Below are 27,244 nucleotides of genomic sequence, written 5' to 3'. Positions count from 1 at the left end.
TATTCCACTGGTCTGTCTGTGTGTCTTAATGCCATTACCATGCTGTTTAAATTACTGTAGCTTTGTAGCAGACTTTGAAATCAGGAAGTGTGAGTCCTCCAACTTTGTTCTTTTACAAAACTGTTTTGGCTCTCAGGGAAAATGCACATTTTTTATGAAAGACTCTGGTCATGTTTTTCCAAGATCCATGCTAGGAGATGCTCTTTTTCAATCCTCTACCACTACCAAACTACAGAAGCACTAACTTCAGAAAGATTTAAACACATAATGCAACTTTCCCAACACTCCAAATTAACATTGGATGTAACATCCTGGCTTTGAAAATAGTGGAGGGAATAGTGATCAAGAGAACAGGACTCAGAGTCAAAAGATCTGTATTTTAGCTCCACAATTTCCTCTCTATGTGACCTTGTACATATTATTTAATCTCAGTTTCCCCAACTATAAAATGCAAGTAATGCTAGCATCTCCCAGGGCTATTGAGATGAACAAACAGAATATTGCAGATAAAGCACTTAGCACAGTGCTTTTTCCTGTCACACAGTCAGCACTCAGTACACTTCCGGCTACTACTATCAATCTTGGAATTTATGCCTCTCAATATTAATGATTTTATTTTTAATGGTGGCATAATTTTTATGAAATAAAATGTAATGTCAGGCATCTAGGAGACCAATGTGGAAACAAATATCCTTTATTTAGTAAAGCTTGAAGTTCAATGTCAAAAGCAAGGAGCAGTCATGCTGAGATCAATAGGAAGAAGAGAGTAATAAAGCTAGGGTCATTTATACTGCCTTAATGAAACTTCAGATTCACTCACCCAAAACGCATTTGGTATTAAAAACCACTGGCAGACAGAGACTCAATTTAATGCTTTACAAATTAAAAACCAAAACACCACAACGTTCAACAAGCTGAGAAGAAGAGAATCCCTCAATTTGGTCTGGTGTAGCCTGTATTACTAAGAAAGAGAGAGCTTGAAACTAAATCCCTTGTAAGTTAAATCTTGACCTAGGTCTTTTATTCATTAACTGGCCAGTTTCACATGTAACTGCTAACATGAGTGCATAAGAGAAAACTGTCAGGTAAATTCTGTCATGAGTCTCAAAGTTTAACCCTGCACCCATTCTCACTTACTGTGGAAACCATCTGATTTTCCATACCTCCTTTGCAAAGTTACATGCCACCTCAGAATGGAGGAGTGGAACAGGGCACAATCAGTCTAAAGCCATTCCTTCATCAGAGGCATTGGCTAATGCATGGGAACATGACCTAAGTTTGGGCAATAAGAAAGGTTTGATCTTCTTTCTTGCTATTCAGAAACAGCCTCCAGAAATATGCCTATCTCTCAATCTCTCTCATCTCTGGATGTGGAGGAAATAAACTGCCTCAGGAATATCTGGCAGACATCTGGACATGAAGTAGAACCAAAAATAAACTAAAGGGAATTAGGAGCCTCAGGAATATCTGGTAGACATCTGGACATGAGGTAGAACCAAAAAAAGACTAAAGGTGACATGTCACCATGAAGGCACAGTGGATGCACAGAAATCAAGCCCATGATACTAACACCAGACGTCTGGGTCAAAACCATCCTCAAGTTCAAACCAACCCTAAAAGGACCTGCACTCTTCACCTCAAGGAACCAGTAAATCTTTCTTGCTTGAGTTGGATTTTGTCATTTTCAGCTAGACGGATTTTTACCAGGTACACTGATAAAAACGGATTTTTACTGGTACAACCATACAGTTAAAACAAAACTTTTAAAAAAGCATACACTACCAAGGATGCATGCCCAGACATATGCACTTGGGTCTCTGGCCTCAAATATTTGGACCTAGGAAGGACAAAGTCAGTCACACAAACATAAGGCTCCCACAGTCTTATGGGGAACTCAACTTCAACATTGCTCCCGTTGTGACCACGCATCTCTGTGCTAGGCTACAAGAGCCTGAAGATTTGACTCTGGGGAGCAATAAACATTTTGCAGATCTATCATCTTCCGTCCCCCTGAGTAAGCTAAACTAGTTAATCTGTCCTGCTAGGACACACATTTATTTTTCAAACTTAACCAAAATGAAGGAAGTCTGGATATTTGATATGACATCATGAAGACCTTGGACTTCAATAGTGTCTTTTTTTAAAGCAGCTCAAAGAGTTTTATGGTCATTTACTGTCAAGATTCCCATAAAGTAGACAGAAGCAGGTATCCATGCCCCTGGGGGAAGCAAGACAGAGCCCTGATGAAGGTCACCAAACACTGGGCAGTTAGAGAATAAAGCCACATTCTCAGGGAGTCTGCTCTGTTTTGAAAATAAATCATGTCTCAAAACTGCATTGGGGAGGAAGCAAAGTCAGAATAAAATGATTCTCTTGGTCGTTATTTCCCTAAGTGCACACACGCAGGTATTTTCCCTTCACTCCTCCTGCTCCTGGACAAAGGCAGATGAATTCTGTAGTAAAGCAACTCTGAGAAACACTGGACACAGACTGACAAGTGTGTTGACTGCTGGACACTTGAGAACCTTTAATATGCTGATGCACATTATGATGTGTGAGAAGGTTAAACGGGTAAACAAAAACACACACAAGAACTAAGACTGAGGCCTGGCACATATATTCGTGCTCAGCAGATGTCACCAGAAGAGGCACTAGGAGGACGAGTCCAGTGCCTGAGGCCAGACTGCTTTGGTTAGGCTCCCACCTCTGCCACCCAATAGCAGGATGACCTTTCTCCACCAGTAAAATTGGGATCAGAATAATACCTTGTAGTACTGGTACAACAAAGAGCTTAAAGTGCACACAGGAAGCATTTAGTAAGTTTGAGGTGCTCTTGGTGTTTTGGTTGTTGGTGCCTTTTAACTGGATGTTAGAAGGTAGTTTACTAAATGTACTTGACCAGGGAACTTTTTTTTTTACATAAAGTGTCCCTGGCATTATTACCTGGCTGACCTCTGAACTCTAAAATTATATTTAATGTCCCTCCTGCTCCTCTAAGGAGATACAAATCTCCCTGGATGTGTCTACCTGTCTACCTCTTTGTCTCTTACCCAACACTCCCCCTGACAAGATTCCTTTTATCCCTTGAGGATTCAGGATATGGACATGGTCTCAGGCTGAAGGTCGCGCTCAGTTTCCCAAGGTTGAACTTTCCCTCTCACTTAAAACCTAAACTCATGAAAAATAAGGAAAGGGAGTCATCGGTCCCTGGATTACTCAGTAAAAAAAAACCTGCTAAGTAAAAACTGACTATGATGTGATTTAAGAGGGGGGTGGGGAAGCTGGCAACAACGTGTACTTCAGTCAGAAGAATGTAGTGTGGTTGTTAAATGGACACATGTGGCCATCCAAGGGATCAGAGTTCAAGTTCCACTTCTACTTCTTACTAGTCTGCTGTCTTTGAGACGATTATCTGTAAAATGGAGCTGAAAGATAGAGCTTAGTTCATGGGACTACTGCCAATTTAAATGCTATAACACATGTGATGGGCAAGATGGGAGCATCAATAAACGCTCAACCAGCTACTGCTACCGAATCGTTGCTGCTGCCACAGCTGTTGTTTCAGGACACCAGTGCCCCAGCAACACCGTGACTCACTGCCATTGAGTCCTCATGAGAAACGCTCAAAGCCCTCCCAGGACAACCCAAATTATAGTCAGGGCCACGGCCATCAGCCCAGCTCTGCCACCAAGGGTTCTCTGCCAGTACAAAGCTTTCATGAAGAGACACAGCAGGAAGATAAGAGATCTGTGCCATTAGGGGGGAAAAAAAAATCCAACCACAGCACTAGGACAAAAAATAACAGGTTGTCACTTGTATTAACCAGTCCAAACAAACAAAAAAACAAACAGTGAGGTGCTAGAGCCCACAGTCCAGGCCAGTCTTTCCCAGGCTGGAATACAAAATGCTGGAGATTAACCTGAGGGTCTCTAAGAGGAAACAGACCTTGAATCTGACACTTCAGAAGGAATCACCACACAGTTTCTCTACTTCGTAACACTTAAGTGATGATTTTCCTTTTAAAGAATATTATAGAAGAATCTGTTTCTAACATCACTGTCTGGATTAGACAGTGGATAATCCACTGTCTGGATACCTTTAGAAGCATCCATCTGAGTCACCTGGAAAATTTCTACTCTCTTGGAATCCAACAAGTTATTTACTACGGGTTAAAGTGGAGACAATCTTGCTAGTTCAGCTTTGCAACAAAGGGATTTCTCTAATACGGGAGAGGAAGGGAGGGAATTCACCTTTCAGGAATACTTTTGGTTAAAAACATCCTATTACTAACAATCCATTAAAACCTCTAGTTAATGACTCTTTCAGATACTTAAGAGGCCTAAGTTCTTGACACCATATACTGAGGGAGTCGTGATGGCCTATTCTGAGATCCCAGAAAATCCTCAAAAGGATTTCTCAGAGAATTCTGACTCCTTACACTCACCCCAAAAAGTAGCATCTAGAAACTCGGGTTTTCCAGGTGGCTCTAGTGGTAAAGAACTGCTTGCTGATGCAGGAGACTTAAGAGACACGGGTTCCATCCCTGGGTCAGGAAGATTCCCTTGAGAAGGAAATGGCAACCCATTCCAGTAATCTTGCCTGGAGAATCCCACGTACAGAGGAGCCTGGGGGGCTACAGTCCATGGGATTGCACAGAGTCGGACACGACTGAAGCGACTTACCATGCACGCACGCATGCACTAAATTCTGGGATTTATAAAAAGGACGAGTCATAAGTTGCTGAAACCATTGATGACAATACCCACTACCAAAGAAAGCCATGGTTCATCCTGAGAAAAGAACAAACAGCATGTTGTTCCTTCCTGGAGATTTACTGTGGAGAATAGAGGGCATTTAAAAAAAACAAACACTCTTCCCCAGTTGCTCCTTTTATACAGACCACAAAAGGAAAGATGGAATCGTGATATTGCTAAAATAAACAAAAGACTTTTATGAACAATGTTTTAAAAGTACACCATTAGACTAGCTCTTGAAATACTTTTAATATATTTGATGGAGGGGGCGGAAGACAAAAGACAGGAAAGAGGAAGACAAAAGAGGAAAATGAAACAGGACAGAGAAAATTAAATTTAATTTTTATTCTCCTGTTAATACATTTCACATCGTGGATCTCAAAGGATGGTGTGGTGAAGAATCACGAAGAAGCCGAACAAAATGCAGTTTCCTGGAAACCCAGAATGAGTGAGGCTTGAGTACCAGGACCAGTGAGGCTGGAGTAGAAGAACCAGTGAGGCTGCAGTACCAGAACCAGTGAGGCTGGAGTACCAAGACCAGTGAGGCTGGAGTACCAGGACCCAGGAATTCATATTTTGACCGTGCCCCCAGAGATTTTGACACAGGTGATTCTGGGACTACACTGTGCAAAATGTTGCTTTTAGACACATGGGCTGAAACATATTGGATTATTCAAGACAGCCTTTATCAGAACCTTGCAAATAAGTAGAATAACTTATCCCACAGACCCTGACAAATAATTCAACTAGAATCAGGAAATATTCAATTCTTACAGTCTGAAAGCAACATTAGCTGACATGCCATTTTAACAAAGGCTCTATGTGGATATGTGTGTATGTATATGTGTGTGTGAATACATATATACATATGTGTTTCTATGTAAACAGATGACTAGGTATACTGTAATCAAATAAAGCACCTCATCTTTCTTTCCTACCTGCCTGACTTGAACTATTAGTCAAGGATAACAGGGATTAAAAAAAAAAAAAAGATGACTATCATACTGTCTGCAATTTAATACCATACAGATGGGCAAGAGAGATGAGAAGCATCGAAGCAAAATATAATTTTTGGCACCTGAACTTGCCAAAAACCATCAGGGGCTTCCCAGGTGACTCAGTGGTACAGAATCTGCCTGCCAATGCAGGAGACATGGGTTCAATCCCTGGGTCGGAAATATCCCCTGGAGAAAGAAATAGCAACCCACTCCCATATTTTTGCCCGGGAAATTCCATGGACAGAGGAGCCTGATGGGCTATAGTCCATGAGGTTGCAAAAGAGTTGGACATAGCTTAATAACTAAACAACAACAACATAAACCGTCAGAGGATACCAAACCAGCACTGTTCTCACACTTGGAGGGAGGAACCCATCTATTTACATGCATGGATTTAACTGGACTATCACTCTGACAGAGAAAGAGAATCTTAGTTGCTACCTGGAAAAGAAGGAAGAAAGCAAAAATGTGTTTTTCAAGAGAACTGGTCTCCACTCTCACCATACAGCATATTATACTGAAAGCAGCATAAATGCGATGAGATTAAATTTCCTTATCAGTACTAGGGAATTCTCTAGTGATGTTTAAGACGCTATTCTCACCAATGTCAAGGAAATGAGTTAACTTTTATGTTCTCTTAAGGATCTCTTAAAACACATAGCTAAAATATAATCTCTTTTACCGTTTACCATTTGTAATTTCAATTAATTCAAATTGAAAATTCCTAGACTTACTGAAGTAGACAGAAATAAAACCTATGGAAGGCCTGGTGGTTACTCTGAAAAAGGTTAAGAATCCTGAGACATATAAACATATGTGGAGAATATTTCATTAGGATGATCTAGAAAAAAGAAAAGGCCCATGATAAAACAGGCTTTAAATGGTGAACTGTTACACGCAAACATTCCTCTAAAAATACAGGGCGCACCCTCTGCAATGTTGCTTGGATTTGGAAATCAGAACTGGATTGAAATCTCATCTTGTCACTTAATTAGCTATGTGACTATGGGCATGTCACACAACCATAACCTGATCTCAGCGTCCTCACCTGTTAACTGGAAGAATAACAGTAACTATCTAATAGAGTTGTTGTGAAGATAATATTAGATAACACATGCAATTCTTAGCACATAATAAGCATTCAATAAATGTTAGCTTATCATTATTCTAAGGGTCAGGCATGTAGGCATGATGGTAATTTGACCTTCGCATCCACTGATTGACAGGGATGATTAAAAAAAAAAAATTTAAGAGCTTATGATGCTCCCGGTCAAGGGCCCAAACAAGTAATTCAAAGTGGCTCATGTATTATTAAAAGCCAGCTTCACAAACACCTCTCTTAATTACTGAGGTTCTTCCAGGGCAAGCCCTCCATGTAGGGCCACTTGGGCTGAGCAGTACACAATGCCTGGAGGTGCCATTCCTAATTACAATTGGAAAATACCCCTTATATGGGTTGAACTGTGTGCCCCTCAAAGTTTTATGTTGAAGTCCCAACACCTCAAATGTGACCTTATTTGGAAATAGTATCACTGCAGATACCATTAGTTATGATGAAGAGAGATGGGAGTAGAATGAGCCCCTAATCCAATATGACCGGTGTCCTTACACAGGAGGGGAAAGGTGAACAGAGAGGAGCCAGGTGAAGACTGCAATTATGTCACCACAAGCTAAGGAACCACCGGAAGACAGGAGCGGGGCCGGGAACAGATCCCTCCCAGGGCCATTCGGAGAGAGCACAGCCCTGCTGACACCTCAACTCCAGATTTCCAGCCTCCAGAACTGAAACAACACATTTCTCTGGTTCAAGCCACTCAGTCCATGGCACTGTGTTTCGGCAGCTCTCACAAAGGCATAAACCCTATGAAGTCGGGCAATGCGGCAGCCTTATCTAGAGTCCACCAGCTGCCTCCCAGAGATTTTGGTCCCCAAATTCCCAGCATAACAAACAGGGCTAATATCTGTTTCAAAAGAACTTAAATGCCCATCGCTTGCACAGGTAACCTACTCTGTATGCTTCAGAAACAGAGTTCAGTAAAAAGGGAGACAACCTGTGAAGCGCTCAGCCACAAAGACCATCCCCACGATGCTGGTGTCCCTGGAATTCAGGAGTCTGCATGGCAGAATGTTCAGCCTAACGTCAGCCAAGACCAGTTGCTGTGGCCAAAATGTATACTGCCTGCTTGGGAACAGAGGGCTGTTCAGACACAAAGCTTCCACCTTTTCTGATTTGTCTAAGCAGTGCTTCTTAAACTTTTCTGGGTGTCAAAATCGAATGAGAATTTGATTAGAGTCAATGGTTCTCTTCTGGGAAAACATATTTAATGCAGCATTTGCACACATGTTCAAGGGGCTACACAGGGCCAGCCTGGTGCACGTGCACACTGGGCATTGGGCCTGGGCTTAGTTTCATGGTCTGCTGTCACCATCTTAAAATTCTTACTTTTTAAACAAGGGTTCTCACATTTTCATTTTGTACTAGGTCCTGCAAATTGTATAGCTGCTGCCAGGAATACTCACAAGTGTCATAATAATGGACAGCTGTCCCTATTGGAGGACAGTAAAGACTTGGGATTCTTATTCAATGGACTTTATTTGAGGGCCTCCTTCCTAAAAGGATACATGATCAGAAAATCAACATTAATTAATAAACTGGTTGCATATCTGAAAAGCAGACACTCAACCAAAACCAGAATCAGTCTGTCTCATCACTTAGTAGTAGTATTATTTTTAAAGGGCTGGAAAGCAAATAACTACAAATGAGTTATGGTTCTAAAGTATGTCATACTGAAAATTAAATTTCTCCAGAATCACCAATATCATAAAATAAACTTAATATCAGGAAATTCTCAAAAACTTCAGAGGAATAGGGGCTGGTAAGCAGGAGAATTTGCCCTGATTTGCCAACTTATCTTGATCAGCACAATCACCAGTTTCTGGGTATCAAGACTTCAGTTGTAGGTGGTCTCTAAAAACTGTAGTCAGTGAACAAACAGGCCTGAGTGTTCATGCTCCTGTGTAGTTTCCTCCCACAAAAAACCTGGGCTGGCCTGAGACTTGCATTAACTAAGAAAAAGAGTGATGCTTTGGCAATTCTGGACCTAACTTCAGTGAAACTGTTAGCTTCCTTTCAATTCTGGAACATTTACTCTGAAGATCTTCTGAGTCACCATGTAAGAAATCCAGTTACCCTGCTAGAGAGACCACAGGGAAAGGCTACCAGAGGCCCTGAAACTATAGGAAGGAAGACAAAATTCCAATTGTATCAGGGCCCAAGACAGATCTCCAGATTTTTCCAGCCCTGACCATCATGTGCCTACAACTAAACAGTACCTCTATGAGGGACCCCAAGCAAGACCAGCAGAAAAATTGCCCAGGTAAGCCCAGTCAACCCCTAGAAGTGTGAGAGATAATAAAACAGCCATAGTTTTAAACTACTACATTTGTATAGTCAAATCTATCGCCTTTCCAGTAGTCATGTTCGGATATGAGAGTTGGACCATAAAGAAGGTTAAGCACCAAAGAATTGATGCTTTTGAACTGTGGTGTTGGAAAAGACTCTTGAAAGCCCCTTTGACTGCAAGGAAATCAAACTAGTCAATCTTAAAGGAAATCAACCCCGTATCACTGGAAGGACTGATGCTGACGCTGAAGCTCCAATAGTTTGGCCATCTGATGTGAGGGCCAACTCACTGGAAAAGACTCTGATGCTGAAAAAGATTGAGAGGAGGAGGAGAAGGAGGCGGCAGAGGATGAGATGGACATGCCTGGCATGCTACAGTCCATGGGGTCCCAAAGAGTCAGACACAACTGAGCAACTAACACACAGGGTGATTCTGTTACACAGCAGTGGATAACTGAAATAAACCCCAGACATTCCTGACATAAGCTCTAAACATCCCCCTGAGAAAAGAGAGGCTAGGAACTGGCAATAATGAAGTCAATCAAGCCCACAGGTGAATGCTAACTGTTTTGTTTTGTTTTGAAGTTGTACTAGGTAACATTTAAAAATTGGGAGATCTCACATAAAAATCTAGATTTCTAGCTTCTGAGAAACCAGAATTATCAATCACAATGGACCTACATTCCCACGTGGTCATAACCAGCAGAAGCAGAGTGGCGGTTACCCTCTCTGCAAAGCACTCACTGTCCTGTCCCAAGCAACCAGCTTCACCAGCCCACCTCCCCTCAGTCACAGTGCCTGGTCTCTTGTCAGCTCACCTTTCAACCCAATGTTTAGCAGAGACTGGTACACAATTAGTCCTCAATACCTACTCGCTGAGCAATTGCACAAGGCATCAAATGCTCTTATCACCCCCATATGACTGCCGAATCCTTATTATTACTACTTCAGGTATCCCTTCCCATCCAATCCTATCACCATGGTCTTCATGTCCTCTTTTAGATCATTAACCTCCAAAGGATCTCCTAGTCTCCATGTTGTACCTCCAATCCATTCCAGGCCATTCCTACTAATGATCACCCATTTAAAACACAGATTCAGGCATATTGTGGACTATTCTCAAAAGTCTTCAGTGGATTTCTGGCTGTGATATTGTACTGGATGGTACCACTGGGGAAAACTGGGCAAGTACTCAGGATCTCTGGGTGTTATTTCTTAAAACCACACATTTTAGGAATCTACCACAATCTCAAAACATTTAATTTTTAAAATCTATGGACGTCTTAAACGTGCAGATTTGTTGACCCACAAAATCCACTTCTATCAAAATTAAATTTGTATGAATTTTCCAAGTGTCTGTGGTTGCTCCCCATCACCTAGAAAGCAAAGTCCAAACTCAGCCAGACTTCCAAGGCTCTTCTCAATTTTTCCATCATTGAAAACAGTCAGTCTCTGAAATCTTCAAACACACCCTGCACACCATGTCCATGTGCTCAGCCCGGGGCCATCCTCCACCATCCTGTAATCCCTCTGCATTCTCCTATTAAATACATGGGCTTCCAGTCCTCTCCTCCAAAAGGCCTTCTTAAAGTCTCCCAGCAGTCTCCCAGTTTCCTTATCCTACTCCCCACTAGATACTACTTCCATCTTCAGTGTACCCAGCCATCCTTGTTGCAGGTGGTTTTTCTATACTTATGTGGTAGGGACCATAAAACTATCTCCTGCTCTCATCCCAAATTTCAGAGCATCTATCAGTTCAGAGAGGTTAAATTCTATTCTCAACATCACATGCATAGTGGTAGGCTTGAGAGGCCTTTTCCCAAAATCTCTGCACCTTCTTCCCTACCTCAGGGACAGAAAAGTTCTTTATTCTCAGAACCACTCTGAGCTAAAGCAGTCACTAGGAGAATTCTGCATATATTAGATGGGGAGACTCTCTTGAGTTAAACTGGAAGAGAATAGAGGACAAATATTTGCATCTTACGATACCCTGAATAACCTTACCTTCAGAAAGAGTGAACAAACATTTCCTCTCTCTAGTTTTAAACACAGAATAATTATATCCTTCACAGATACAAAAGTCATAGTAAAGGGGATGACATTTTCCATCACGCACTCCCTGCTTTTACATGCAATGCATATCAATAAGTGAATACCACACAGAATTTTCCTCATTGGCTCTAATCCCAAAGGGGTCCACTGAGAGAGAGCTTAAAGAATTAGGAAGACATGGAATAAATCTGGGAACAAAAGTCTTCCACAGGTTAAGAATTTTAATCAGATAAGGAAAAGGTATGTTTATTATGTTTCAAAGACAATTCAGAGTTATATGTGTTTGAAGGTAACAAACAAAAATATAGTTAAAGCTGAAACACACTTCATAATGTACATGTTAATAGGAAACGGTGGAAAAAAAAAAAGGAAACGGTGGGCTTCCCTGCGTGTGTCTATGTACATATTTGACTAGGTATACTGTAGTTAAATAAAGCATCTCATCTTTCCTACCTGACCACTAAACTGTTTAGTCAAAAATAACCAGGATTTTTAAAATGATGACTCTATTGCAGACTCTAACGATGTCTGCAATTTAATACTGTACAGATGGGCAAGAAAGACAAGAAGCATCCAAACAAAATATAATTTCTGGCACTTGAACTTGCCCATAAACCACCAGGGGCTTCCCAGGTGGCTGAGTGGTAAAGAATCCGCCTGCCAATGCAGGAGATCCCAGTTTGATCCCCAGGTTGGGAAGATCCCCTGGAGGAGGAAATGGCAACCCACTCCAGTGTTATTGCCTGAACAATCCCATAGAGAGAGGAGCCTGGCAGGGTACAGTCCATAGGGTCACAACAGTAGGACATAACTGAGCACTCTGGCATTCATTCTGAATGCCCAGAGGAGGAGCAGCCATCTTGCAGTCACAAGATGAAAAGCAACAGAAGAAAAGCCAAGATAGATCACTACAAGGATGGTTCTGACATCACGGAACCACTAAAAGAATGGCAGGGGTCACAGAGCCCTGGGTTTCTTGTATGGGAGACAAATGGATCCCCATCTGTTTAGGTGACTGCTAGCTGGCTATTGCATTTCATGCATGAAAATGTAAACGTGTCTGAAATACAGACTCTACCCCTAGGATCATGCCTGTCTCAGTGCTCTCTCGTATCAGCTATTCTATCTCATACCCCATGTATAAAGAAGAATATCCACTCTCCCCAAACTCTTTCTCTTCCAAGAGCTTCATCTCTGTAAACAACACTAGTGTTCTACCCACCTGCCCATGTGAGAAATCTAAAAGCCATCTTTTCCTCCTCACTCTCTCCACTTTATGTCCACCTGATCACCCAGGGCTGTGCTTCTTCATCCCCAGTGTGTCTCAGCTCCAACCATCTCTACAACCGCCATGCTAGTCCAGGACTGCATCATTTCCAACATACACAGCTCCTCATTGGTCTTCTTTGTCACCACCTTCTGCAATCCATTCTCTATGGACATGCCACAGAGCCTTTTCAGAAACACAAACAGGATCCTTTGGCTCCTATTTAAAACTTTTCCAAGCCTCCTCACTGGCCATTGAATAAAGACCACCCTCCTAATTACGGCTTAAAAGATCCTCCATTGACACTGAACTCAAATTAACTTTCTCTCCAGGTTGCATCCTTCAAACCAACCAACACTCTTAGCAGATATCCACACACATCTAGAAGAAGTTCTCCCACATATTTCTAATTGAATAGCTTTACTCATCCTTCCACAATCTAGGAATTCTATTAGCACCTCCATACTTTGACTTGAGAGTACCTACAACCTAGGTACAATCATTTGCATTTCTCCCCACATCTGACTGCTCAGTGCAAGTTCTCACCTTCCATTGAAACACCAGGCACTCCCAGGTCAAACATAAGACAACACCCTGTTTTTCTCAAATCCCATTTATAGTTCTGGATTACAAATGATGTTGTTGCTTCTGTACCTTTTTAGGTTTTATTTCTTTTTTAAAAAAGGAAGTTGAACTTAAAGATCTATTGCAAAACAACACAAAGGTGTAAATATGGATACTGCAGACACAGTGACCCAGATGACTAAAGTGGAAAATGTTACCAGCACTGGAAACAGTACTTAATGATTTCCGGTGACATGTGTTATACTGTATGATTATCACCCCTAAACGAGATTTAACAACAGAAATTCAAACAATGTCAAAACTTTATGAACACAATGCCAGTTAGGATATGAAATAGACGCAGACTCGATTTAAACATGGTTTAAGAGATGACTTTTTTGTTTTTTTATTACGAAAATTTTAGTTCCTAACGTTTCCTGAGTCATTTTCCATGAATATAAAACTGTCCACCTAACATTGACCCTGACTAACTTTGACCCCTTTGCTGACCCAGAAAATTGTAAATACACGATTACGAGGCTTTTACTGAGTATTTTTAATTTGCTGAAATAGCTCCATTTATATAAATGTATCAACAAGAGATCTCAACATCATTTTCCACATATTAATCACGTTGATTTCCATAGAGGGTTTGTGGAATTCATTTTAGAATAAACATTTTATATAAGACAGAAACATATTAGCCATAAAAAATTTTTAATGGAAACAATCAAGTGACAGTCATAACAATGATAACAAAAATCTTTGCTGTACCTCTTATTTACTGAGTATTTCCCATGGTCCTTTTCTCCTTTGCCTTTCACTTCTCTTCTTTTCACAGCTATTTGTAAGGCCTCCTCAGACAACCATTTTGTCTTTTTCTTTTTTCCAGAAAAACATCTAATTCTGCTTTATTGACTACGCCTAAGCCTTTGACTATGTTCAGTTCAGTCGCTCAGTCATGTCTGACTCTTTGCGACCCCATGAACCACAGCACGCCAGGCCTCCCTGTCCATCACCAACTCCCAGATTCCACCCAAACCCATGTCCATTGAGTCAGTGATGCCATCCAACCATCTCATCCTCTGTTGTCCCCTTCTCCTCCTGCCCTCAATCTTTCCCAGCATCAGGGTCTTTTCAAACGAGTCAGCTCTTCACATCAGGTGACCAAAGTATTGGAGTTTCAGCTTCAACATCAGTCCTTCCAATGAACACCCAGGACTAATCTCCTTTAGGATGGACTGGTTGGATCTCCTTGCAGTCCAAGGGACTCTCAAGAATGACTTGTAGATCACAACAAACTTTGGAAAATTCTTAAAGAGATGGGAATACCATACCACTTGACCTGCCTCCTGAGAAATCTGTATGCAGGGCAGGAAGCAACAGTTAGAACCAGACATGAAACAACAGATTGGTTCCTAATCGGGAAAGGAGTACGTCAAGGCTGTATATTGTCACCCTGCTTATTTAACTTATATGTAGAGTACATTATGAGAAATGCTGGGCTGGAGGAAGCACAAGCTGGAATCAAGATTGCCAGGAGAAATATCAATAACCTCAGATATGCAGATGACACCACCCTTATGGCAGAAAGAGAATAAGAACTAAAGAGACTTTTGATAAAAGTGAAAGAGGAGAGTGAAAAAGTTGACTTAAACTCAACATTCAGAAAACTAAGATTATGGCATCTGGTCCCGTCACTTCATGGCAAATAGATGGGGAAACAATGGAAACAGTGAGAGACTTTATATTTGAGGGGCTCCAAAATCACTAAAGATGGTGACTGCAGACATGAAATTAAAAGACACTTACTCCTTGGAAGAAAAGTTATCACCAACCTAGACAACATATTAAAAAGCTGAGACATTACATTGCCAACAAAGGTCTGTCTTGTCAAAGCTTTGGTTTTTCCAGTAGTCATGTATTGATGCGAGAGTTGGACCATAAAGAAAGCTAAGCACTAAAGAACTGATGCTTTTGAACTGTGGTATTGGAAGAGACTCTTGAGAGTCCCTTGGACTGCAAGGAGATCCAACCAATCAATCCTAAAGATCAGTCCTGAATATTCACTAAAAGGACTGATGTTGAAGCTCGAAATGCCGATACTTCAGCCACTTGATGAGAAGAACTGACTCATTTGAGAAGACCCTGATGCTGGGAAAGATTGAAAGCGGGAGGAGAAGGGGAGAACAGAGGATGAGATGGTTGGATGGCATCACCAACTCAATAGACATGAGTTTGAGTAAACTCCGGGAATTGGTGATGGACAGAGAGGCCTGGCATGCTGCAGTCCGTGGGGTCACGAAGAATCGGACGCAACTGACCGACTGAACTGAACTGAACTCCCATGGTCCAGGCCCTATGCTAAGCTCTACGCATATACATTATCTCACTGATCTCTAACAAAACTTGGCACCGCAATTAGAATCATCCCCATATTACAAAAAAAGAGGAAACAGAGGCTCAGAGAAGTTAGTAATTTATTCATAATCGCATATCTGGTACACGATGGAATCTTACTTAACGACCCCAGACCATCCGTCAGCAGAAGCCAGATTTCTTGATCACAAATGCAAACATCCACATAGCATTTATCGTGTACCAGGAGCTGACAAACAGTTCATCTTCACAACAACCCGAGATAGCAGGTATTATTATATTCTCATTCTTTGTATGAGGAAACTCTGGCATGGAAAGGTCAAGTTATTAGGTCAAAATGGTCCAGAGGATAAGCTGTAGAGATTCAGGATTCACATCCAGGCCAGGACCTCCAGGATATAAACCTTTAAACCATCACCATGTCCGCTGTATTATCCCCCAAGTAATGACATCTCCAGGGCATTTATCTCGTGCTAGGCATTGTGAAACTTTCCATATATGATCTCATGAAATCCTCAAATAATTCTGAAGTAAGTGGTATTTTTATCCCCACTTTTCAGATGGAGGTTCTGTGGCCCAGATAAGTTAAGTCAGACGTCCAGGGTCATTGAGCCAAGTGCCTCATTGGAGGATACAAAGGGCAACGGCTGGGTTTCGCTCCCCACCTCCCCGGTTCCTTTCCTGAGGCATGAGTGGCTGGGAAACAGTCTGCATCAGACTTTCCGCCTCTGTAAAACTATTCAGTTCATATAGTCTAGGGTGTGACTATTCATAGGTACCTTTGAGCTAATCTACTAGGAGCCTGTGCAACCACAGTGCATACTTCAGAACAATGCATGCTTTCTCTATAAATTAAACACACCAACCTAGCTTGGGAAAAGACCATCTTTTCGATATGAACACTAGGAATAATTTGGTTTTAAAAACAGAGAAAGTCTACTGTTGTTGCCTTTTTTTTTGTACACAGTATGAAACTTTACTCCTCCTTCTACAGAGAATACCTCTTGGTGTTCCAGTCCTATCCACTTAAAAGTTCCATCATTTAAACCCAAACAAATCTCTCCAAAAATACATTATGAATCTTATTAAGAAAAAGCAATTGTTTAATTATTCATTTTTAATAAAAAAGAAAGGAGCAGTATTTTAAAAAAAATTAAACCTCATTTCTGGAAACAGAATTAAGTAATAAAAAATGCAACTACAACAAAATAAACTGATAAATCATGGCCTAACATGTCAGGCCCACACCAATTAAAGACAGCTGATTTGTGTGTGTCACTGGGTTTTCAGTTTTTGCAGAGACAACTTTAATAAAATTCCACAAGGCCACAGAGTCATCTGGAGACAAAAATCACATCCTCAGCATCCTCAATAATATACAAAGTCAATAACAGTTGTTACCCTTAGCCAGGATAGGCACAGACATTTAATATGAATAGACAAGAGAAAATGCAGAGTCTGCCTTTTAATCATTCTTTCATTTATGGACTCATTTAATCAACAAATATTTATACAATGTCTATTCATGGGCTAATCTCTGGGAGCACAATGATGAACAAAACAGCCACACTCGCTGACTTCATGGAGTGGGAAGACAAGACATTGAAGACATGGATGAATATAGTATCATTATGTAAGTAATTGAGTATGTAAGTAACTAGTATGAAGGAAAAGACCAGGAAGCCATAAAAGAATAACACAGCAAGCTAATTCAGATGAGGGGGCAAAGAGGTGGCTCAGGAAGCAACCTTTAAACTGAGACTGAACAGTGGAGCAGACAGTAGGCAAAAGAGTGCTCAGAAAGCATTCAAGATGGCAGAAAGAATGTGTGCAAAGACATAAGGTAGAAAAGATGAAAAGGAAGCAGTGCCGTGGGAGTCAAGACCTCCTGGCTCTAGTTCCAGCTCAGCCACTAACCTGGCAAAGTCGTTTCACCGTTCTGGGCCTCAGTCGCTCCAACAGCGGTCACTGGCACAGTCAGCGGCCTCCTAAGCACCACCATAGGGACAGCTTAGGTGCTAAAGAGATGGCCTCATTCTTCTCAGAGTCCTGGCACTGGTAACTATGCTAAGTCCAGGTGGCAGAAGCACCTCCAGCAACCCACTCCCAAAAACGCACAAGGAGACTCAATGGAAGGACCCCTCTGGCCAAGCAGCAGCCCGGCTACCTCCTGGGAAGCTGTGTCCAGAATCCTCAACCTGAAAACTTACAATATCCCTAGACTGTCCTAGACAAGGCCAGTTAATAGAACACGAGGAATACATTGTGTCAGTGGGTAAAAATGCCTGGGGCTCCAAATGACTCTTGACAAAGAGTTCAAATGGGAGGCCTGAGATAAGCCAAGGCTGGGGCAATACTTCCCCACAAGGGAGACAGAGCAACTGACCAGCCATGCACCTCGCAGGGGCACCTGTCTACGCGGGATGCTAAAACATCAAAAGAAGTGGAAGAGATATTCTGGTGTAAAGGAGGAGGTTGAGATGCCCCAAGGACATTCTCCAGTCATAAAAGATGGTTCCTACACTGCCTCCTAAAGGGGGTTAATTGTAAGACCTTGAAACTCTAAACAGTGTGATGCAAGTTTAGGGCAGAGCCAAGTTGCTTGGGACTGTAGAAGAGCGGCTGCCGGCCTCTGGCACCTCCCACCTTGCACAGCACAAAGTCTAACTGGATTGTGCAAACTGAAAGAATACTAGTGTGAACGCTCACCTGGTAAGTCTGCAGAGGACTCCCACAGGCCTCAGGCTGACCATGACTTCCTGCCCTCTTCCATGAACACCGCCTTGCGCGGTACTTTCTTAACCAGACCTGTCTCCTCCTCCTCAACTCGGTGAGGGCAGAAACTGTCTCCTGTTAATCACTCTACCTCAATCGATAGGTCACTGTAACAGTGAGGTATTAATAAATCAGCTCAAATGCTGTGTAACCAAAAACTAGTATTAAGGCTATATGATAAAGCATTATAACCCGTGTTAATTCAGGCTAAGAAGTCTGCAAGCCATCTTTATCATCAATAAATAAAACTACTTCATAGTTTGCAAGGTTTTCAGTGTGAGATGTTTATAGAAAAATTACAAACAATTGAATAAAGTGTAGCGTGAGACTTCATATGTCTGAGGTCCTGCTCTGCATTTACACAGAAATGTAATCAGCCACAAATAGGAAATACTCAAACACATTAAGATGATGGGGAGGGGGAGAAAATCGATGAATGCATCAAACCACCCTGGAAGGTTATTTGCAATTATCTACTCCACCAGGCTTGTTTGCATAAGGAGGGGGGAAAAAATTTGAAGCTCAGAGTGCTGAACAAAAATGCCCCTACCTGGCGACAAAACCATGACTTAAATGATCTCTGAGTTCTTAGATCATTGTTTTCCCTAGCACACTGGGCTGCCACTTGAATTAAATCATATCATGTTACTCCTCTAGCCAGAAATCGGCAAAGGCTCTCCATTTTTCATGAGTAAGTGGCAAAGTGTGTACAAACATCTACAGAGTCTTCCTCCATTTGGATCCCACTTCTTCTAGCGCCGTTTCTACCACCTACCCCTTTGCTCAGCCAGTCTCAGCCAAGATGACAGTCATGCTGTCCTTGAATCAGGCACCCTCTTGCCCAGGGCCTATGTCCTAATCCTTCCCTCTGTCTGCTGAGCTTTCCCCCCAGATACTGGCATGATTCACTCTCTCATCTCTTTCAGATCTTTCCTCCAATGCCATTTCTCAGTGAGGCCTTTCCTTGCCCACACAATGCTAAATTACAAATCACCCCAAACCCACCCATTCTATATCTTCTCTATAGCATGCATTGCCATTTAACATTTGTCCTTTACTTACTTATGTATTTGTTTCTACAGCTCTCCCTTCCCTGACATGTAAGTTCCTTGAATACAAGGATTTTCAACAATTTGGCTCACTGCTCTGTTCTTCAAACTTAGATGAGTGCCTGGCACACAGTAAAAACCTCATAAACATATGTTGAATAACTGGTTATATGGATTAATGGATGGAGTTCAAAAGAAGCTCAAATTCAGAGAATTCAAGAGCTGTGAAATGCCTCACGGGGTCTGGCAGCCCCTGGGCAACAGCCTGTGGCCTGGGTGTCATCTACCATCACTATGTGCCCACTCCAGAACTGGCATCCGCTGATACTGTGGGTGAAGGACGGTAAACGAATGAAGTGACATGAAGACTTGTCAAAGCAAGTCCCTGTAAGGCTGCACGACTCCTGGTTAGAAAGGCAACTAACAAGCCAGAATTTTTATCAGCAACAAGACGTTCTTACATGGACAGATGCTGAAATCACCTCTGAATTGCTTCCCTGTGCCCCTCAGCTTAAGTAGAAGAGGATGGTTTGCTCAGATTGGACATCCCAAAAAAGAGACCAGATTTCAAAAACTTTCTGGCGTGAACCAACATTTGCCATGAAGCCTGAATGGCTGGCACAGCTGAACCTCCATGTATCATTCTAAATATAAACCATCAAGCTTCAATTATAACTTAATGACAGATATATAAAGGAAGATACTAAGAACAGCCAAAAACAAGGCAATAGGAATCAAGGCGAGATATTAAAACTGCATAGTATTTGGCCCACTCATCAAGAAAGGAACAACAATGACAACATTCAGACAGACCCAAGCGAACATAAGCAGTTTATGGTCTTTCATGTTTAAGAATCCAATGAAGATTTGTATCCAGGCTGTATTTTACCCACTAGAACCTGAAATAGCAAAAACATCCACCAAGAACTATCTGTCTGAACTTGAAAGACACAGGCTAACGCTAATTCACAAACATGAAATCCCAGGGATCACTGAACACCTTGCTAATTTCTAGAGAGCCCAACAAATAGATAAACTGAAAACTAAAGTGTTCCATCCCCAGTCTCAGTGGGCCCTCCTGTGCACTGGACAAGCTACCCAATCCAATGCTCTTCATGATATGCCTTTTTATGATCTGTTTACCAATGTGAATCCCCTGTTATGCTTTAATTAATTTCCTGGAGAATCAGGGGTGATCTCTATAATCACCAAATGCGGGACAGCCATTTTTTAATAGCATTAATTTCATACAGAATCATTTCAGAGAAAGAAGAAAAAAAAAAAAAAAAAGCAAAATTGTGAGAAAAGAACTGTTGAAAAAGATTCTAGCATTTACTGAAATGGTAACTCTTACTTTCCAGTTCCCCGTATTTCCACAGTTAAATCTAAGATGGGGATAGCTCTTCTCTTAAAACCACAAAGGCTGAAGCAGGTGTGTGTTTATTACATGCCATCTGTATACACCTCCCCACTTGCCAATGGTGCACTGTTGGAGAACCATTTGGGACCATTCAAAACCATTAAGTCTATTAACTGTGACTATGGCCAAGTCTAGTAAACAAATGTCATCCCAACAGGAAATGAGTTAAGCTGGCCTTCAAAGTCACATACACAAATATTCCCGCAAGTCAGAGGGCCTCACACAAAGCTTCTCATTGAATTCTTCTGCTGTTGGTTTTGCCCAATTGAAACCAGAGATATCGCTGGAAATGTTCATGTCAGGAAAAACCCACATTTAACTGCAGTGACTTGCAGTGCGTTTGAAGTGACTCACAAGAGTCGCTAAGCGCTGCCCGGGTCTCTCAGGCCACCTCACTCATAGCAACAGCAGGTGCACAAAAAAATATTTAGGAAACCCGCATGGAATGTGTCTAGCTCCTCCTACATGAAGTCAAGTTCCTGATCTGGAAATTCTAGACCATAAACAGCCTCACAAAAGAGAAGAAGTCACAGCCAGTGGCGATGCTAGGTATATTTTTGTCAGGTCTAAGTAACACATTCTTTTCAAAATGCGGCTGCCTTCTTGCTAATACTACATCTAGAACACTTCATTTCCCCAATGAAATCACTCTCATCTTTGAAAAGGTCTCTCCAGTATGACCCTCCAAGAAGCCCTTCTTAATAGAGTAGGATCCATTCCTACTCCATTTGCTTTTCAGATTTAATCACGGCTTAGACTCACCCATCTGAGATCTGGCTTTACTAGCCCAGACCCTGGCTTTATTTATTCTGTCTTGTGTCATAATGGCTACTGCTCCACTTAACACTAAGGATCTGGGGGAACAGAACTTTTCAATTCCTCTCTACCCCTATGCAGTTGCTTTACATCCAAGAGATACTATAAATAAATGCTGGTTGAATGGAAGGTATCTTAGTCTTGGATTTAATTTTCTCAACATCTCCAACTAGTCTAATAGCTTAAGAACCAAACCTACTTAAAAATTAACTTCAGTTTTAAGTATAATGAAATCAATCTAAGTTATTAACCTAACCACTCCATGTGTTTATTTTCCTATTCTGGAAAAGCAGGCCAGCCATTGGGTACGATCATCCCTAGATAGGCAACTCTAAGACTAATGAGGTAATTTCCTTCAATGATGAGCTCTTCAGGATTCTCTGGAATTCATACCTCCCCATTAGTGTGTCATGATTAAGACCCAGTTCCCTCTGGGGAGAAATGACACAAGAGCACTTCAGAATTTTCAAGCAACTCCTCACTACATACTACTCAGCAGTCACCATAATCTCAATGTGATGGTCCCACTACTTTAAAAGAATTAGGAGGAGACAGTTTACTACAGACAGGAAATGTCCCATCAAATTTGCATAACTAGTTCTAAACTCATGTTCCAAGTGAGTAAACTCACTATGTTTGCTTAAGCATTCATATACTTTTCAGTGAGTTAAAATAAAAAAAAAAGATGACAGCGTAAAAGGGGTATTACCCCAAAACTAGGGTTGCAAGATCTCACAAATAAAAATATAGAATGCCCAGTTAAATGTAAATTTAGTGATCAAAGAATAATTTTTTAGTATAAGCATTCCATGAAATATTGGGGGAAAGTTAATACTAAAAATTATTCTTTGTGCAAAATTCAAATTTACCTGGACATCCAGTATTTTATCTGGCAATCCTACTCCAAACTCAGAAACTGTATTTTTTTTAATTAAAAAAAAAAAGAGAGAGAAAGAGAAGAAATCACAGAGCAATGAATGTGTTTGGTGATGGCTTAATTTTCAGAAAGAATACAGTTAGTCACCAAATAGCATTACGGAACGTTTCAGACGCTCGAGATAATGATGCAGGAAAAATAACAAGTTATACTGAGTACTATGTGCTGGGTACTATGCCAAATCCTTATCTCATTTAATTCTTACTCCATCCTCAACAGGTAGTAACTATTACTATTATTACTATTAATGAAAGCAAGATACAAGGTAAACAAGTTGCCCAGTGTCACAGACTAGTAGACATAGAGTCAAATACAGACAGGTTTAATGAAAGGTCTTACCTGCTTAATAGCTGCCACATTTTACAGGTGAAGAAACCAAGAATCTTAGCATTTTGCCCAAACTCACATAGCTGCTTGGTCAGTGTGGCTGGGATTTGAAGCTCGCAGGGTCTGTATTCAGTCTTAGTCCTAACAAAACACGACCTCTCCAAGTCATGCAAAATGGAGAAAATCCCTTTGCCACTTAAAACCAGTTGCAATTACCACTGTCATGTCAGAATGCTTCATCTTCAAAGAACAGTGAGTGCTTAAACCCAGAATGGCCTCCTCGGAATTCTTATCAGACCCATCCAGCTGAATTTTGACTCCTTATAATCTTAAACGTTATCCTGAGTTAGATGGAGAATGTGGAGAAAAGTTCTAATTGGAGAAGAATTTGTTGTTACTGTCATTTCTGTACCAAAACATCTCTTTTAAAGAAGCCACTTATCTGATGTCAACTAGCCTTGCTGCCTAGAGGCAAATTCTTCCTCCTGTACATGAATCCCAAACACAGGCTATAACCTGGAACACAGACATGAAGCAGCCACCAGAGCCAGCTTCAAGATCCAATTATGTGTGGAAAGATCACAAGAGCGAAGACTTTTCAGCTTGGATCTGGAACTAAACAAAAAGGATTACTGCATGTAAAACATCAAAGTTCAGAAAATATCAGAACATATCCAGAACTTTACCTGTAGTAGACTTACTATGGGACTCTCATATGCCTTATTTGAAGTGTTTGTCTACCTCTGGAATGAAGACAGATGTCTTTAATCAGAGAGAGAGAGGGAGTGTGTGAGTGTGAGTGTGAGTGTGTGTGTGTGTGTAAGCATGTGCAATACTAGGTATATATAATACAATGTTTATCTAACTTTACCCTCCAAAGTTCCTATAGGGAACAGAAAACATGTTGATCAGAATATGGGTTGGCTGCAAGAAAAGGAGAGGGTGTCTATGGAAAGAACTGACACACAGAATTTTTCTCACTTAACTTATAAATACATAATAATCTATAACCATCCGAACACTAGACTGTGTCTTCCGTAAGAATATCGACTTTTTGAGAGCAGACACCATGTCTGCTTTATCCACTATTGTGTTTCCCAGGTGTATGGTACAAAACAGGCATCCAGTGATGTGATGGATAAATGAATGAATGAGCAGTCACTGTTGCCACCAGTAAAGTGTACACACAAATCTTACTTTTGCCCTCATTGCCCTTAAAATCTGTGACCAAGGTATGTATCCTCTCACAATCATGACCTCCCTTCAGAGCTAAATGGTGCGTGTGCATCATCATTTCTCACAAAGGCTATTAAGCTGGAACCATCCTAACTGGCCTCCGTGACACCAGACCTTGGCCACCCTCCAGCCTACTCTTCAGCTGGCAGCCACAGTGCTCTCCGTCTGCTTAAATCCAGCCATACTCCCTAGGGCTCCAGCCACACTCAGAAGTTTACGACGTCCGAAAGGCAAAACGCTGGACTGTATTTCCAAGCGTCCTGTCTAGAAGGCTCTCCTCTCATTTGCTTGGCCGTCGTCTTTCGATAATGAACTCAAACTTCCTTTCTTCTATGAGATTTCACTCTTCCCCTCTCCCCTCAGAGGAACTGATCCCTCCATCTTTTGTCCCTAAAGCTATAATTACAGACCTAACATCACATTCACCTTGGTGAGATACAAGAAGGCAGAGCCCCTGTCTTATGGACTGGCCATTTTAACCCTAGCACGGTGCCTGGAAGGCAGTTGGTACTGAACAAACCCTTCCTCAAGGGATAAATGGGTTGTGGAAAACAAAACTGGAAAACTCTGTTAAGCTAATCATTTCTTGACCTCTTATTCCACTGGAGGAATATTGTCCAGACTCATTCATTAAGTTCTATATTTATCTGCTAAATCTACCAGAACAATTATTGAAAGGAGGGACAATGGTGTGTGTCACTGTTGTTTTCATTGTTTAAGTGAACACCTGCTGACCAAGAAACTTCATAGAATGTTGCCTACTTGTACTCAGGACTGAGGTATCAAAAACAAATCAAAGAACCCCAAATCAAGGAGCCATAGTAAGGGACCTCAGACAGAAGATACTTCTGAGAGAGCAAATAAGTTTTGCCTCTAGTGTCCACGGTGAGACATGGAAGCCTAGAGCAATGAATTCAGAAGGGCCCAAGGCTCCTTCTAGGTTCATGGAACAAAGAGAGGTGACTATAAGTAACATCTACTGAGGTGCAGTTGGGGGAAGGAATCAACAGAGCACCACACAGCCACCATTGTCCAGTCCTTCCCCTTGATTAAACATAAGAGGAGATTCTGTGTGTGTGTGTGTGTGTGTGTGTGTGTAGTCACTCTGTTGTGTCTGATTCTTTGCAAACCCCATGGACTACAGCCCACCAGGTCCCTCTGTCCATGGGATTTCCCAGGCAAGAATACTGGAGTGGGTTGCCATTTCCTACTCCAGGAAATTTGACTCAGGGATCAAACCCACGTCTCTTGTGTCTCCTGCCCCAGCAGGCAGAATATTTGCCACGGCTCCTCATGAATGGCTAGCTGAGGGTCACGTGATTAATGAATGGCACAGCTGGGCCTGGAACCAGGCCTCCCAATACGGGCACTCAGTCAACATTTATTGAGTGACTGTTAGGTTCTGCATGGTGCCATCTGCTGAGATAAAATGATGAACAAAAATATTCACAGTCATCAACCTAGTGAAATTCAGTTTCCTCGACGCCTAATCTGTGACTCCTCCTACCACCTCATGTTTTCAACTTCCACCTCCCCACTAGAAAACTTCCATTATATGTAGTGACACTGCCCTGATAATACAAAAACTCTTTTTAAAAACAATACCTAACTCCAGGTACTTTCCTGGCAGTCCAGTGTTCCACACTTTCAACGCAGGAGGTGCAGGTTCGATCCCTGGTTGGGGAATTAAGATCCCACATGCTGTGCACCAAAAAAAAAAAACCTAATTCCAAATATTTCACCCATATTATAACTATTCTTTCTCTTTATTCTATTTATCCAAACTTTTAAAAACTCATATTTAAGCAAAAACCCCACAGTGATATTTGAAATATTTTTCAGATAGCTATATCATTCCCAAATCTTATCATCAAAGAACTTATCACAATGTTAGAAGGAAGTGTTAGTTAAGCTTACAGAGACCCTATAATTCATGTTTTCCAGAGGTTAAACAATTATCTTAATGCTCAGGAACTCAAACCAGTGCATAATAGTTCTTACAGTAAGGAAGTTCTATTTTTAAACCTAATCCAAATCTTACCACTAAAAGTCAAACTAAATCCACTGTATCATCAAAGACAACAAAAAAAAACAGTCACCATCTTACATCAGATAGTGGAGTAAATGTGCTTTGGGTCTGCAATTTCTCAGTTTAATCTTTTTCTCTTTAAAAATGAGAAAAAATAATTAGTGGGAAAGTTAAGCAGGAAAAATGACTGCTCTGAAATCTTAAATAATTCAGCCAAAAAAAATTTTTTTTTCTTCAAAGAAAGTAATTGACCCAAAAAGAAGTATTATCTACCTATAATTTTCACTAAGGAGTTTCCATTTTGACTATGAAGGAAACACATGATTTTTCAAATTCATGGTTTGCAAAATCCCAAGACTCCAAGGAACACATATTTCCATAGAGTAAAAAGACACATTTGGGTCTTATTATGAAAAGGACATCAGAAATCAAAACTAATACTATGAACAAACAAATCTTAGCTAAAACTCATTGAAATAATCCAAATGGTTTCCATTCCAGGGAAAATAGTAAGTCAGCAGTTTGCATACGGCTGCCTTTTCTAAATACACAAAATAAGCAAAAACACCACCAGAGGAAAGTGCAAATGCTGAACCCTTTCTATTTCTGTTTCCATGGACTGCAATTCGATCAATATTGCCACCTGCAGAGCTCCAGCACCATTTACGCACACATCCAGGTGGCCTCCAAAGTCCCGCCCCGAAGATTCTTGGACAAGGTTCAGGGAGCCCTCAATCAAGCCACAGAGTGACAAGACATTCTGGACTCCTGGCTCCAAATGCTAGAACAGGTACTGCAAAGCCAGAAAAATTCATCTTTGAAGGTACTGAGCAACCAAGAACTCTCACCAAGAACATTCAGATTCTAAATAAGAAAACAATGGGGACAGAGGCAGGCATTCCTTAAAGGACAAAAGACTCGAGGGAAAAAAAAAAATCAATGAATCACAACCCTTCACCTAGTACCATTAACAGTCTGTAGCTGGCGAAGGACTGTTGAGTAAAAATATTCTATATAAGGAAACTTAAGGGAAGTATTCAAAACCTTTTACCCAGGACAGAAGACAACTCAATGTGCAAAATCCTAAGTGGGGAAAGTCTATCTGAGATTAAGAAAGAGTACATTAGGTAGGGAGCATCCTAAAATCAAACTATTTTTGAAAAATAACATTAACAGAAAAGTGCTGTTTTAACACCAAGACAGAGAACTTACTTCCAAATCCCCATCCTCCTACAGAA

General features: G+C 41.2%; 1 protein-coding gene across 8 annotated transcripts in view; it reads right to left on the bottom strand.

Annotated features, from left to right (window-relative positions):
- MITF (melanocyte inducing transcription factor) overlaps nucleotides 1–27,244 on the bottom strand; it is a 228,773-nt gene that overhangs the window by 179,086 nt on the left and 22,443 nt on the right. The window lies entirely within an intron of this gene.

The sequence above is a fragment of the Bos indicus x Bos taurus genome, chromosome 22, assembly GCF_003369695.1.
Source record: "Bos indicus x Bos taurus breed Angus x Brahman F1 hybrid chromosome 22, Bos_hybrid_MaternalHap_v2.0, whole genome shotgun sequence".
In the NCBI taxonomy this organism is placed as follows: domain Eukaryota; kingdom Metazoa; phylum Chordata; class Mammalia; order Artiodactyla; family Bovidae; genus Bos; species Bos indicus x Bos taurus.
Note: the sequence above shows the minus strand (reverse complement) of the source record. Positions and strands in the feature narration are given on the sequence as shown.